Consider the following 16,549-nt stretch of genomic DNA (forward strand, 5'->3'; position numbering starts at 1 on the left):
GTGAAGAGGATGAGCTACAGAAGAAAGACTACAGGGGACATACAGTATGAGTCACTGTGCTTTTATGCACAGATGTAGGAAACAGATAAATGTGTCAACAGCGGATTTGGTTTGTTCTGCAGATGATATCAGAATTAAAAAAAATAAAACTCACGCTTTGTGTTTTAACCATGACACTGACTGTAACTGAAATGGAAACATATAATAACTGGGAGAAATTGAATTCTCCTTTGCACTGGACTGTGGCTCAGTTGGAGAGTGGGTCCTCCATTTGAGAGATCGGTGGTTCAATCCCCACCTCCCCCGGTCCACATGTTGAAGTGTCCTTGGGCAAGACACTGAACCCCAAATTGCTCCTCGTGCTGCACATGGGTGTGTAAATGTGGTGTGAATGATTAGATTAGATGCTAAGTAGATGTCCACTGCCATCAGTGTGAATGTCTGTGTGAATGGGTGAATGTTACAAACACTGTGAAAGCACATTGAGTAGTCAGAAGACTAGAAAGGCGCTATATAAGTACAAGTCCATTTACCATTACCATTTACTTTAAAGTTCCCACCATCTCCTTTATATTGTAGCTGTGTGTCCTTGCTTATGATTGGATAAACCACTTGTCCGTCATCTTTATTGACGTGCTACTTCAACCATTCACATCGAAAAACCAACCTGTGACGCTACCACTACCAGCGGAGCCATTTCGTAGATCAAGCTTTTGCCATACCCAGTTAGGAGAAGGACGAAAACATTTCCATCAACAAAAATCTTCAGAGCCATTCTCTGATGTTCTTTTAAATAAATTTTTTTTTTGCTAGATTGAACAACACGGATGAAATAGCAGCATCAATGTTGATGCCTGCTTTCTCGATGCAAGCCGCTTTTGTTGTCTGAATCAAAACTTCTCCGCTACGTCACATATATAAAAATCCCACCAGGTTGTCCTAAATGGCTCAACCATTTTTTTAGTGGTCACCAAACACCTTCCCTATGGAGCGATCCAATATGGATGAGAGGTGCTAGGCGGAAGCAAGGCGGAATGAAATTCATCTGGCGAGAGTCAGGTTATCTCTTATATATACAGCCATAATGCCTGACTGCACTGTCACAATGTCTGTGGAGTATAATTCACACTCTGTGATTACCTTTGTACAAAAGACAGAAAGGAATGTTTTTTTTAATAGCTACTGCTGGTGAAGTCACTTCAATTAAGTGGTTATTGGGTAGCTAACCTGTTGTTTTCCTGTCTTACTGACAAAAACAAATGATGTGAATGTTATTGCATTTAGTCAGTAAAAGTTAATTTGAGGATGCCAGGAACTTCAAACTCAACACAGTTGCTTTTTCTGTCACATTCCTAAACAAAATATACTTGTATAACAACAATTGTTCAGTGTGCCACCATACCTCAGTTGTAACTGAACTGTGTCAAGTGTCGGGTGTGGTGCCAAGGCTGCGTTTTCCCATGCATCGTAAACTGCCCTCAGTGCATGACAGTGGCTGTCGGGTGCCCTGTAAAGAGACCAAGGGATGTAGCTTGTGTGCCAAAATATCATGGTATGTGGCATTCAATGTATTATGCTATTAAATACATATTGCCCTGTATACTTTATGTTCTTTGCCACAAAATTCCTTAAGACTTTGTGCTGTGTGGCAGTGAACATCAGTGTTGTGTAACGTTACGTTTATAAGTAACTATTTACATTACAAGATAACTGCCATTAAAAAATTGACAAGTTATGTTACAGCATTAAGTACTGAGAAAAGCACTTTTGTGTTTCCAAAAATGAAAACAAAGCATGTTGGTTACACAGCTCAAAATCTCTAACTATGCAGACTGATAACATGAATGACAGACACAATGTCCCCTTTACAGCTCTTCATTCAGGAGATATTTTGCTGATTTAAATCCAGCTCTGTTGTGGCAGTGTGGGAAGGCAGACAAACGGTATGTGTCCTCTGTCTGAAATGAAAAAAGTCACTCTGGGTGTCTCCTCTAGTGACAGGCGCAGGTGGTAGTTCAGTGGCTCTTGCAACAGATTACTTGTTGGAAAAGGTAACTACATAATTACTTGAATTGCAAAACGTTACAACAAAAATGGCTGTCTGTTTACACTTGTTACTTTGTAATGCAACACTGGTGCACAGGAGCTACTAGCTTGTACTTGGCATTCCCCGGTCCATTGTATTGTGGTTGGCATTGACCTGGTTGTTTTTTTAGTGCAGCATCTCTCATTATAAGATTAGAGGCTCAGCACTAAGGGATGTTTTAGTAAGCAGTGGCTTAGCACTTTACTTTGTGTGTGTGTGTGTGTGTGTGTGTGTGTGTGTGTGTGTGTGTGTGTGTGTGTGTGTGTGTGTGTGTGTGTGTGTGTGTGTGTGTGTGTGTGTGTGTGTGTGTGTGTGTTAATGGATAGATGAAAGCAACTGAGAAACAAATCTTAGAGGGATGCAATCAAACACAAACATGCACATACACCCCTAGAGAGGAAGATTCATAAAATACCAGGCTGCTTCCGGTATAGAGAGATAATAAGCAACAGTTCAACTTACACTTACACAATACACAAGCATTAACATACACACAGGTGGGCCAATCAGGTAATCTGGGATCCGTTAATCCTCTCCAAGATCATTTCTCCTCTGCTGCTGTTTAACTCTTTCCCAGCCGACATCAGACCACCTTGCAGTAGAGACAGTCGGCCTCCTCGGCGAGACAGACTGACACACAGGAAGGAATCATTGACAACTGATTCATGAGAAGGAACATCTGATCAAATAGGAAGAGTTGAGATAATAGCTCAGAAAAAGACAATGCATATACATTCAGGCAGCCACCCTCCACTGGTGTAAGTTGAGATAAAGATGGCAAACACTGTGAAACCATACAGAACAGTGTTTATGTTGGAACAATGCAGCAGTATTGACATAAACTGAGGAAAAAATAATGATAAACTGAACTCACGCAAAGCAGGTTGAATAACAGCTTGTTTGCAATCAATGAACATCTAGAATAGCATCATTCAGTGGAAAAAATACATTTTAATATATGGAACTTCATGGTCAATCCAAAGCAACTCATAGTAGATGATTGTCTACATTTTAAGCATGAGCTATGGTAGACTGAATATTTTGTAATTTATGCCCATGCTTGCACTAGAGTTTTTTTCACATGTGAAAGGAAGAGCCGTGGTAGTACTGAACCTGATAATCAATCCATTACTGGACATACCCGCAGACAGCATGTATGTCTGTTTTTCCTTAATCCACTACTTTTTTCTTTGGGAGTCAAGAAATTAAATGCCAACCTGCTCTGATTTATCCTGGTTCCAAACCTCTGAATAGAAGCCCTTGCGTGAGCTACGTGCCAGATGACAGGCCAATCCCAGCACTGTACATTCGGTTAACCAGACTAGCTTGAACCTGAAGCAGCGAAATGGAATTTAGCCATCATTAATCATTATCCGAATGTGACAAGTCAAAATGTCTTCCGCGCGAAAGGACGATCTGTGAGTGTCTACAGTGTTAGTTTCACCTGCTCCAAAATGATCTGCTAAATCATGCTAGAGTGGCATAAACAGGCTTGGTGATTGAGTCATACAACATTGTTTCCAGTGTTTTTCACTTCCCTCAGATGGTTTCACTCTCTCACTGGATTAATCAGTTGGTCCAGCCGTCCAAAACTATGTCCCTTGACCACAGGATATATTTCCATGACATTTGATATGGATATTCGTGGTTTTAAGCTGCTGAAACCAGTTTTCACTAAAAACATTAATCCTTACGAAATGGTAAACCCTTTTTATGTTGGAAACTCAATTTAGCCAATTACTCTGCACTCATGAATGACAATTAATAAGCAGATTTACATGAACTTTGAGGTAATAAAACTTTATGATTTCAGTCACAACATTTCTTCTACTGCCACAACTTTAAGAGTGTAATGCACATTGCAGCCACTATGGGCCACATTAAGCCTTTTAGTTGATCAAGAGCCCACTCTATGGTGAGTCACGGTCTATGTAACTATGACATTTGGTTTGGTGTTTGGGAAGGAACACAAAATTGCAAAATAAAGTTCATGTTTCCTGCCGAGGGACATTGACAGAGGCGCAGCCCATAATGTTTGGCAAAAATAAATTGGCATAAATTTTGGCATTATGAAATATGACAACACAGAATGTGAAATACCCAATGTCAGGACAAAAAAATGAATTTGTCTACATCAGTCTTCTGATTCAGGTCTTTGAAATGTATGCAACAAATGCTGATATTATGTATACTATGCCCTGATCAAACATTCAATTAAATGTATTTGTCACTTGAAATCGTACAAGGTGCAAAGGTGCAGTGAAATGTAATTCCATTAGCCCCTTCAACTGCTTTATTTCAAAATGTGGCCGTTGGCACTTCAGGATCTCGGCTATACAAAGGACGCCATAGCTGCCGATGGAAACCGATGTGGGCATGGAGGCCACAGCTCAACGTCCAACACCTGCACACTGGCCAGCAGGATGCCTAGCACAGAAGATCCAAGAATCACTGCCATTGTTAATTTCCTCAATGCTTGCCTTGGTGCCTCGTCTTGATGTAGAGGTGAAGATGGCCGCAGATACGGTCTTGCTTGTCCATATAGTTGGAATTGATCATATTCCATCCATCTATCTTCAACCGCTTGTCCCTAACGGGGTCGCAGGGGGGCTGGAGCTGATCACAGCTGACATCGGGCGAGAGGCGGGGTAAACCCTGGACAGGACAGTCTATTGCAGGGCACATTGAGACAAACAGAGACAGACAACGATTCACACTCACATTCACACCTATGGGCAATTTAGAGTCATCAATTAACCTAACACAAGCATGTCTTTGGACCAGAACCAGGAGAGAACCCACGCAGACACAGGGAGAACATGCAAACTCCGCTCAGAAGTGTGAGCTGTGAGGCGACCACCCTGCCGCCCTTGATCATATTCAGTTTTATCAATTTTATCAGTGGCTGTGGAACAAAATGCCGAAATGAGCTGGGATGAGGAAGCATCACCATGTCTGAAATGAGTATTTCCAGTTTTGCCATCTGAATTGGAACTGTACTTTAACAGAAAGTTCCCTATCAACTGCAGCCATCTTGGTTGTTTTCAAAAATGCCTCAACGTCGTTCTTTAGCTAAATTTATGGTCGCTGTAGTGTCCCCGCGAGGTTGTGTGAGCCAAAATATCATCACATATTTTGTGTGAAGTGCATAGGCTCCGCAAGTTGTCAGCCTTGTATTCAACCCACCCCATATAAGATAATTCAATTCAATTCAATTCAATTCAATTTTATTTATAGTGTCGAATCATAACAAATGTTATCTCAGGACACTTTACAGAGTAGGTAAAGACCACACTCAATGACTTATTTATGATTTACATAGACCCAACAATTCCTCTGTAGAGTACGATGGCAACGAAAAAATTCCCTTTAACAGGCAGGAACGTCAGACAGACCCAGCTCTGTGGAGGACGGCCATCTGTCTTGACCGGTTGGGGAGGAAGAAAAGGAGAGAGAAAGAGAGAAAAGACACACAGATGGACAGAGAGAGACAGACAGACACAATTCCAGAGATGCAAGCAAGCAAAGCCTAACAGTAACTATAATAATATTTATAGTAATGTGAATATGACGTATATGTTAAGACAGTTAATACAACAGAATAGTAGAAACAAGCACAGCTAAGGTGACAGAATATGAAAATGATAATAATTATGGTGGCAAACATGATCAATGATGAGTAGTGGCAATAGCAGCTACGATACAGCTACAAATTTGATAGTTTATTAAACTAGTGATAGTATATATGAGTAACAGTGATAATAGCAGCAGGAAGCGTTCTGCAGGACCACAGCAGCAGGCACCACCACGAGACCTGCGAGACGACAAAGCACAAACACCTCCGGGGAAGAAGCTGAATTAGTAACATGCATTGATGAGACACGAATGGTATAGACAGAGAGTAGAGAAGCTCAGAGTATCAGGAAAAATATTATCCCCCGGCAGACTAGGCCTATAGCAGCATAATTAAGCAGAAGAAAATCTTATCGTAAGTCCTAGCTGTAAGCTTTATCAAAAAGGAAAGTTTTAAGTTTACTCTTAAATATGGGGACAGTGTCTGCCTCCCGAATAACATTTGGGAGTTTGTTCCACAGGAGAGGAGCTTGTTAGCTGAAGGCTCTGCCTCCATTTCTACTTTTGGAGACTCTAGGATCGACAAGTAGCCCTGCATTCTCAGAGCACAGAGACCTAGTCGGGTGATACGGTACTATGAGCTCTTTAAGATACGACGGAGCCTGACCAATGAATCACAACACAAGCTCACAGACTGGTCTTCTTACAAGGCTAAATGGATTATTGCATACAAAAAAGCATTGCAACCTAAGGTCATGTTATCAGAAAGTTTGACATTATGAAAAGGATTATGTGAATGTGTATCTATATTGCAGTAAAATCAACCAGTCCAAAAATGTACTATGGAGGAAAACAACCATACAAATAAGGCAGAAGCAGGTCTAACATGAAGCAACCAACAGATATTTGTTTAGAACTGATTGTTGCGGTGGAAAATATGAGAGAATAGAGTCAGATTGGCGTGATGCTTGAATGTAACTTCATTAGCTGTTTGTCTATGTCGATGGCCGACTGGTTTCTTTTTCGTCAGTAGTTAACAAGCATGGTGGATGATAGAAGGGAGAGAGTGAGCTATGCGTGTCTAATGACCACAGAGCTTATAGCCAACCAGCTGGCACAAACCTGTATGCTGTAATATCTGCAGCCAGCAACCCACTGGCACTACTAACCTACTGTCGTCATTCTCTTTATGAAGTATAGACGCCGTTGCATCGCAGCAGACAAACAGACCAAGCTTGTTGAGCTGTCAGTCACATTAACAAGCCTGTAAATCCCACCCTTGCTGTTGTGGGGGCGGGACCCTGGGTAGGGGGTTGTTGCCTTGTTAAAGTTAATGAGTGCTCATATCTTTTACTGGCAAATTTTCACCTGCATGGCATGGAGCTTGAACGCCGGAGTGTGTCTCCTTTCCAAATGCTGCTGCTTCTGCATTTCGTTAATGAATGGATGACGCAAGTGTGTTGTGTATGGTTTGTGTAGGTGTGAACAGGCAGTTGTTTTCATAATTCCTTGGTCCCCATGGTGTCACTACTTCTGTGCAATGATGCAAGCTGCCTCTTTTATATTGGAGGTGGGAAAAACACATTTTACTCAGTGTTGAGATGAATAACAGAATAATGATTAACACATGTCAGAATGCTTTGTGTAGTGTCAGCTTCACGTTGCTAATGTTTACTGATTTATGTGCAAAGCTTATGGTACTGAAGTGTTGAGCTCTTGATTGGGGAGATACTAAACATCAGACAACCTTTTATAGACGGTGAACAGGACTTGGATAAAGCTTGACATTTTTCAATGCTAGTGCCAATATAATAATTAATATGATGTTTTTCCCTTTTACCTTGGTATTATATGTCTTTCTCCACAGATTCAATTCAATTTAACATTTAACATTGATTTCGAATATGACCAGACATCACAACATTCAGTACATGCCAGTTTTGATACTCAAGTCAAGGTACTTGGCGTAAGTTGTACCCAAATATCGTATTAATGTATGTAACAGCTGGCATGACACAGAGTGTTGAGATTGGGTTTGATTTAAAACATACCTGCTAGCATTAGGTTGTGAAAAAGAGGAATATTTTCTAAGTGAGCGAGGTCAGACAGGCCTTTTTGACAACAAATGCTCTAGACTGGGTTGGTAGGTTCCACGAACTTAAGCGTAATGCGCATGGTAATGTGTGAAGAAGCTCATACTGTCCACCAGTCTGATCTGGCAACATATATCAAACACAGAAATACACGAGAAACACCCACTGCTTTGTATATCAGGATGAAATCTGGAGATTAGCAGGAGAAATCACCAATCGGAGGCATAGCGTGAGAAAGTGTCAACAGCTCGACAATTGAGTGTTGACAGGTGTGGTAAAACTGCACTGGGGGCAGATGGGAAACTCATTGGTTTAGTTGAAGTTCAGTGGGTGGTAAATAGGAACACTATATAGTTTTGGTAGAACCCAACTCCCAGCATAATGCAAAAGGAGAGTGAAGGGAAAACAACTGTAGGAGGTGTGGCCATGTGGCTACCACTCACTGTAACCAGGCCCCAAGTGTGCCCGACTTTGATGCCAATTTGATAGAGTTGCCAAAAGGTGGAATTACATCTTTCTTGAACTTTTTTGGTTTCATGCGCCTGATCACTTTCATTGAATTGAACGGGGCTGTATCCACTTCTCTTTTTACATATATTCACATATTGCATGGTGGCTGCAAAATTTAGCTTAAGTTCTTCTGGAAAAGAGGTAAGATAGCAAGCTAATTTGTACATAGCCCAATACTCTGTAACTTAAAAATGTAGGCCTAAAAATCAATCATTAATGTCAGTACTTGTCTCCCTTTTTTGCCTATCACATTCAATATTTTCCTAACTTGCAAGGTGTTGTGGTTCTTTGGCTCCATCATGATCTGCCTCTGCAATCAACAAACTAATCTTGAACTGATTGAGTAGAGAGAACATAAAAACAGGTTTCATATCAGTAATTTCCCATTGAGAAAATGATTTTGATGGATTAACGTAAAGATGATAAGATAAGATTCTCCTGCACTCACCAAGCAAAGGATGTGATGTCACAATTTTGATATGGGTATTAAGTAAATACTGAGCAGAGTGATCACAAATAGTAAACAGTGTGTGAGAGGAATGCAGCTGCAGTTTGTACTCTGGTAATGTGATGATGACACATCCTGATATTCAAGACTTCAAATTTCCCACCCACAGTGCACCAATGTTTGTGTTGGCCATCTGTGTGAATTCACAGGACAAAGTTGAACAAAAGTGAACTCTGACATCTAAGTTCCTCAAGAGATTGCACTGAAAGAGGAAACACATGTCTGTACCCTAATTTATCTTTCAATTTGCGAAATTCAGCCTTGTATTCACCATCACCCATGCTAGAGCTACGATCTGGCCCAAAAAATCAGGCAAGACCTGACCTGAACCTGAATAGTTCTGTCCAAGCCTGATCTGAGCTTGAACCACAGCAGTCGCTTTGGACCAGAGCCTGTTTAAAAACCTAAATTCCCATTTGTTTTTTTAATCCGTGAATGTAAGTTGAATAGATATCCAGGAAATGTGTTGGTTCGGGCCAGGCCCAATCAGGTTCTGTTGAGAATCAAAGCCCTAACCCATCTTTAACCGATACTGACTACATTCTCAGCTCAGGGCGCCATACTCCACTATGTTTACATAACCAAGCACCAACTCTCAGTTGATGAAATATGATATGTTGTTGTTCTGAATGTATGTTGCCTCTTCAAATTCTGTAGGTTCATTTAGATCTTTTTGGCATAATGCAGTCCTGCCCTAGCATTATGACGGGTAAGCTAAAATCTAAGTGAGCTGGCCCATTTGCCTTTGTAGAAAGCAGATGTGAACACGTAACCTGACTCAGATGGATTGATTCGCATAATTCACATTTGCTCAGCATATCCATCTGGGAACTCTCGGTTGGAGACATTTTGGGAAAAAAATGATACCAAGTGGCTTGCTCGATAGCTGCACTCGTCTCATCCGCGGAAGCCACCATTGTTTACACTGAACAGTTGCTTCTCATTGCCTCACACTTTGAGCCGCCTCAAAACCAATGCTGAATGGTTCGGGCGCTTGGAAAGCCTCTCCAAATTTTCTCTGCTGCAAGTTACCAGACTGCTCTGCGAGTAAAATACAATGGAGCTCGCAAGATCAGGATGGTCTCACGAGGCTAGTGAACACACTCCTTGAATCAGGTCGTTGGTTGACAGATGGATTGAAAATGTATTTATTTAGTGAATTGTGTGTGTATATTGGGTTTAACAGATGATATGGCAACTTGGGGTGTCAGACAAACATACAAAATGCATGGATGCATGTATGAAGATTATTCATCGTAAAGTTTAATTGCCATACAAATTCCGTGAGTTTCGCAGGAGAAACAACAAAACAGTAGAGTACTGGGAGATGGGCTCGAAATATGTAAGAAACCCGAGAAAAACGTGAGTTTTGGCAGGTGTGTATTAGACTAATCCTATACTCTGTGATTATATGTGGAAAAGTATTTAAAGAGTCATCAAAACTTTGTTTTCCATCCCACATCAGATCATGTGCTTCCCAGCAGCTCAGCTGAGGTTTCTGAGCCTATGTACTCGTGGAGCTCAGAGAAGATACCATATCATTTTTGCTGTTTGCTGATTGTGGGACAAGATAAATAGTTGTCATATGTACGGGATGGATGGTGAAATCTGTGGTTTAAATTTCCTTGGCGGACTGTGGAGGTTACCATGACAACCAGGAAATGTTTTCAATAAAGACAACATTGTGTTTTTTTCATCTCTTTTTTTGATGCTGCAGAGAGTGTGTACTTACACGTGCACCGTTGTGTGGATGTTAGTGTGTGCATGTTATCCAGTCCCAGGTATTCGTATGCAGGGCGCCACACTGACCAAACAAACCTGACGGGGGAAACGTGTGACTGAGCATCCACGTGTAAACCTGATACTCTGTTTGCAGGAGAAGCCAAACAGGCTGTGTTAACCAACAACTCCGATGTTATCTGAGAGAATCTGATCTCAGTGTGTGATAGAGGGGGGAATGCTGCTCAGCCTGACTGAGGTATCCCAACCACACACAGAGAGGACTCGACATCTGACACAGAAGAGGGACACTGCCAGCTACAGCATATTGTTGTCTTTATTCTGTCTTTGTGAAATGACGGGTGACATAAAGGATTGAGGACAGCAATGTGGAAATGAGATTCACTGCTTGAGATCTGCCAGAAATAAGGGTAAAAGTACTGACAAGAGATTACTTGCTCATCAGTCAAACTTTCACTGAATTCAGTCATTTGTCATTTGTCATGTAGAGAAGTGAACTATTTTTAGTTTTCATCCTAGGATAATGTCCAGGGATAGTCAGGAGTTTCTCTTTCACCAGCAAAGCACACAGCAGGAGATTCTCCTTGTCAGATGCATTCTCACTGGAAATACTCATACTCAATACTCACATTAAAACAGAATGGAATGTCATTAAATGAGCGCCAATCAAACCTCAAACGATGGAAAACCATCTACTATAGATAAGGTGATAAAAAATTATGCCATTTCTGTTTGTTTCATGGATGAAAATGAGGAAGGTTGCACACCACACAGATCTTGTGTCTTTGTCTCTACAGTGTAGCTTCATGTACGTCATGATTTATTAACTAAGTCTGTTTCCATTGCACTTATTGTCACATATTTTATTGACCCGTCAGTTGGCAGCCATCCCCTCTGACAGATCAAGGCAGTGTGTACGATGTGAATGGTATTTCTTGCTTATGGTCATAAAGTCTCAACTTGCAATCTGTGATGTCTTGCATTGTGATCAGATGAAATACACTATTGAACTAAAATCTGAAACACATTAAAAGCTAGCAAGAGATCTTCAGACCGGCAAACTGCAGGAAGGCTGTTTGGTCATTAGCTGACCTTTATTCCACTTTGAATGCAAGCATGGTTTTTGACAAAACACAAGATTTACTGGACATTCATTTAAGTAAAAAAGATTTCCTGTAGCAGAAGCTTGTGGCTTTGTTTTCTGTTTTTTTTGTTTTTGTTGTTGAAGTTTGATGTCAAAGCAGCTCATGAGCAACTTTTATGAAAAGTCTAGCATTTCCAAGTAACAATTTGGGCATTTCCCTGCAACAGTAGTTAGGAAGTAAACTCTTTTACATATATTGCAATGCTTTTGTGCAGGTTAAAGAGTGTGCTGTCTTGGAAACAGAAGGAAGTAAGAAACAGTTCAAAAAAGTCTGGCATTTGTGAAAGTTATATTAGATAAGACAATATTGGGAGGTTATCTGTGATAAAGAAAAGTCATTAATCACCTGTAAGTAAGTGTTGTATGGTGCATCAGACTAACAAAGAAACCACACCAACCATACAGCACCAGGCTGGGAGGTGAGTGCATACTGCTGACTCAGGTAGCAATGGTTTACAGAAGTAGCAAAATGTGCTTGTTTAAGGCTGTTGGTTATGGAGCATGACCAACCAGACCACATTCCACTCTCTTTCTCGCCCTCACTTTGTGAGGGATTTTTCTGGCAAGTGGATGTTTAGTGTCGATGGCTGTTGATAACAGTTGTAGGCCGTATATCTGAAACAGTCAATGATGCAATGTTAAAATAAATTACCACAAAACTCCAATCCACTTTTGTGGCACAGGTATAGACTTTATTATTTCTAGCAATGCCACACATTTGTCACCTAAGAACAACTGCTTTTCATTCTTCTAAGGAAAGTGAAACATAAATAGTATATAACTTATATCACATCTCTAATTCACGATTACCTGAAATTGGTAAGGGCCTTCCCTAATAATGTTAGTATGAGAAAAAGTAAAATCATTGTATTGAAAATCAGTCAAAGTATTTTTATCAACCCTGAGTGCTGCCTGCAGGTCGACATTTCAGCCAGTCATGGCTGGAAAAGGTTCTGTCTTGTGTAAAACTCTCACAAGAGTTAGACCATGTGTGTATGATTGGCAGGCAGCCTTGACTGTTATATCATTGCTCAAAGATCAGTGGACAAAAACAAATGATAGTATTATAGTATAAATAAGAAGATGTTGCTCATCTGGTGTAGCAGTGTGTTTCCCTATACTGTGATAAGAGTGTGTGGATGAAGTATTAAGCTGTTTTGTTGTTAAATCTAATACATTTAGCGACCTGCTAGTTAGCTAGCTAGCTTTCTACCAAACTTTAATACTCTACTGGTTACAGAAAATGAGGCCAACAGCGGGCTGGTGACCAGTAGCAGCACTGGGTCTACAGTCCCTCCACTGCTATGAGACTACAGTGTGATAAACAGTAGATGTATCAACACAACTCGACGTGATCTAAAGTGGTTTGGAAAAATGACAGACACATCCCAACCCCTTCTGAGCCATTACCAGTCCAAAATACCAAAACCCTATCAAACTAAGGCCCCAACAACTTGAGATGCATAATCCAGTGCAAAAAAAGTCCTTTAAACATGCTGCTGGCTATGCTAATGGCTTTAAAATGAGATTGGCATTCCAACATTTTATCAACTCATCTCTTCCGTCATCTGGTTTCTGTAAGACTGCAGAGTAACTTGATATGGGACTTGCCTTGCCCTAGCTAAGGACGAGTCTTGACTAGACATAACCTGTACAAAGTGGGTGTGCTGACTCCTGGCTAATCCAAAAATGGGCAAAGAGGTGGAGGGAGGTAGAACTGAGGCAGGTTGAATGAAGCCTGGCTAAAAGCTATCAAGCCAGCAAAGGTTATCAACGTTATGACAAATAACACATAAATGTGTACAATATTTCAACAATCCATCCAATAGTTATCAAGACATTTCACTCCAAATCACAAATGTAAATGGTGGGAAAAAACGTCAGGGATTGACAAGGTCAGTAGGCTTCATCCTCTAGGATCCACAATGCAGTCTATCCAGTAGTTGTTGAGATATTTCGGTGTGGACCAAAGTGGTTAACACACTGACCACCTATAAAAAAGGTGGGATTGAGGTGACTTTACCGTCCCCTCTCCCTATTGGTTTACTTCCACAGATTGATACGAGTGGTAAAAAAGCCATCATGTAGTGTTTTGCCACTGTTTTGTGGAGCAGCACCGCTGTTGCTACAGCTGATCCCTTGTTACTGAACCCACGTAATACCATGTAATATTATGTCTTTGTATGCTCACTGTAGCTCAATGGTTGAATTTGATTCACTTGTTTTCCACATTGCGCCGTGCCAGCACTATGGTTAGCAGTAGAGCACTCTCAAGGGGCATGACTCTCTTTGGTTTTGGACCCGAGCAGCCTTACTTCCATTTAATGAGGCCCGTCTTTAAAAATGAGAAACAGAGAGAGAAAGAGAGAGAGAAACGTATCCTTCGCTCTGTTCTGTCTGAACAGCTGCATCTGTGGTTTTCTCCTCTGATGGCGCTGCGGTTTTGGAAGTTGTGCCCTTTAGACACTACCTCTGCTCCGATGTTTGATGGCAGCTCATCTGAGACACAGAGAGAGAGAGACAATGAGTGTGTTTGAGGGAGAGAGAGAGATAGAGAGAGAATGAGATACACACCATTGGCAAAAAAGCAACATGTAGTCTTACAAAACGATTGATAGCACATAATTAAAACACAAAATGGCACTTATTAGGTAACTTACTGAAAGTCCTTGGTTAACAAAATGGCAAACACTTACGCAAACCAAAATCTTCCATAATCAAGAAATATGGCTCGATGAACTTTATGCAATAATTCTATCCCCTGAATGGACATTTTGAAATATGACTACCCAAGTGCCAAATGCCAGCGGGCTTCGCCACAGTAACCAAAACACCACGCAACATTTAGCGTCTACCTCTGCCAGAGAGTCTCAGTAAAGGTCTGTTACCCAAAACAAGACACATGCATGAGAGCAGCATGGAGAAATTATCATCTGAGGAAAAGCAGAGGGAATTAGAGGAGATGAGAGAAGTAATAAAAGTGAAGCGTGGTGTCGCAGTCGGGGCTTGTGGTTAGGCTTAGGTAGAGGCATTGAAAACAAATTTAGTGAGCAGATTTTGTGAGCTTGAGACTCGACGTAGCATCGCTATGTCACATTGTTGTGATGAGATGGGGGAATAATGAGCCTCTAGGGTTCATGATAGGATCTGACCTTTCCCTACTATGGCGAGCGGGGGGAGTGGTACAAGACACAGTAACGCCAAATTGCCTGTGTTCAAAGGGTAGGACTGCAACAACGCCACCATGGGACTTTCACCCAAAGATTTAGCTCCGTCATTTGATCTCAGGACACGCAAGTAAGGTCACTCATTAGGCATGAGACGTGGTTCACAATCAAATACAGTTTTAATATTAAATGTTAAAACAATGCATACAAGTATAAAATCAAAAATTCAGCCTGAGGCTCGCTGGTGTGGGGGAAATTAGTGAGGGAAGGGGTCAAAACACAATATAAGTCACCCGGGGACGTGACAATCACACTCACACAGACACACTTGGTGAATAAAGAAAAGAACCCAGGGAAGCACAGCACACAGGGAAGGAAAGGAAACCACCACCCCCGTCACAGCACCACCACCACCACCACCGGCCTCTGCAAAGAAAACAAACAAAAGAATAGTCACAGTGAAACAAAACTAGTATAAAAATGGAGAGAATTATGATTTAAACCAAACAGAATATATATTGCAAGGTATAAACCACGAAAAGAAAACAAATAGCACCGACTGATGCAAACAAAACTAAGCACCACCTGTACTAAACAAAGGAATTGCACTAGCTAATTAAATCAAATTAACCAAAAGGATATCAAAGTCAATACAGGTGGGATAAAGAAAACAAATTAACAAAAAAACAAGTTAAGGGTTCACAAGGAAACTACACACATCTATGCAGGCACACATGCTAACAGTAGCCTGGCCACGAACAGCCGCCAGGCTGCGGCAAAGCAGCGGCAAAGCAGCGGAAATGGCAGCGGCAAGGCAGTGGCAAGGTAGCGACCAAGCAGCGGCAAGGTAGCGACAAAGCAGCAGACAAAGCAGCGACAAAGATGGAGACAAAACAAAGCAGCGACAAAGATGGAGAAAAAACAAAGCAGCAGCGGTCAGCTGAGCGTGACTTCTCTTATGTCACATGGATCGTTTGGCCCAATGGCCGTATCTCATCTAAAAAAAGAGCACAAAACATTATTAAAATGAGCCTACCATACCGGTTCCAAGTGCTGCAGTAAAACTACAACGTTCCTGTTGGCCGGATCAAATACACACAGGGCAGTGAGAGAGGGAGAGACACATGCGGCTACCAGCATTTACCTGCAACCATGCTAACGTTAGCTTAAACATGTATCGACTAAGACCATGCAGACAGAGAGGACACTTACCACCGCAGCACAACGGGACCAGCGCACACCAAGCGGGGCACATCAGCTCAGCCGCTCTGCAGCAAAACTTAAATGTGCTCTAAGAACAAAAGAGTAAACCCCCCGGCTACATGGTAAGGACGAGCAGCGTGCAATCCTACCTGCCGAGAGCCAAAACTGCCGGACCGGAAGTGACGCGTCAGACAGGAGCGCAAAGAGAAAGCACCGGGGAGAGCTGCCCTATTTATACTCCGTTCTGCCTACCATGGGTGGCTACCATTGGCCCTCAATTAATGACCAGATATAAATGCATTCTGCTGCTACACTACGATTTATCTCTCTTGCCAGGTTCATCTGATCTGCAGTCTACAAAGAACCATAAAATACCACAAACTACAACAACTGCTAGTGCTATTACTTTATGCTATTTTGTGGTTTATTGTGTTTTTTGTTTTGTTTGTGCTACATTGGTGGGTTAGTTGTGATGGTACTTGTGGCAATGGGCACAAACCATCTTTTCCGAGTTTTTCAACACAA

Source organism: Echiichthys vipera (genome assembly GCF_963691815.1).
Source record: "Echiichthys vipera genome assembly, chromosome: 18".
Taxonomy (NCBI): domain Eukaryota; kingdom Metazoa; phylum Chordata; class Actinopteri; order Perciformes; family Trachinidae; genus Echiichthys; species Echiichthys vipera.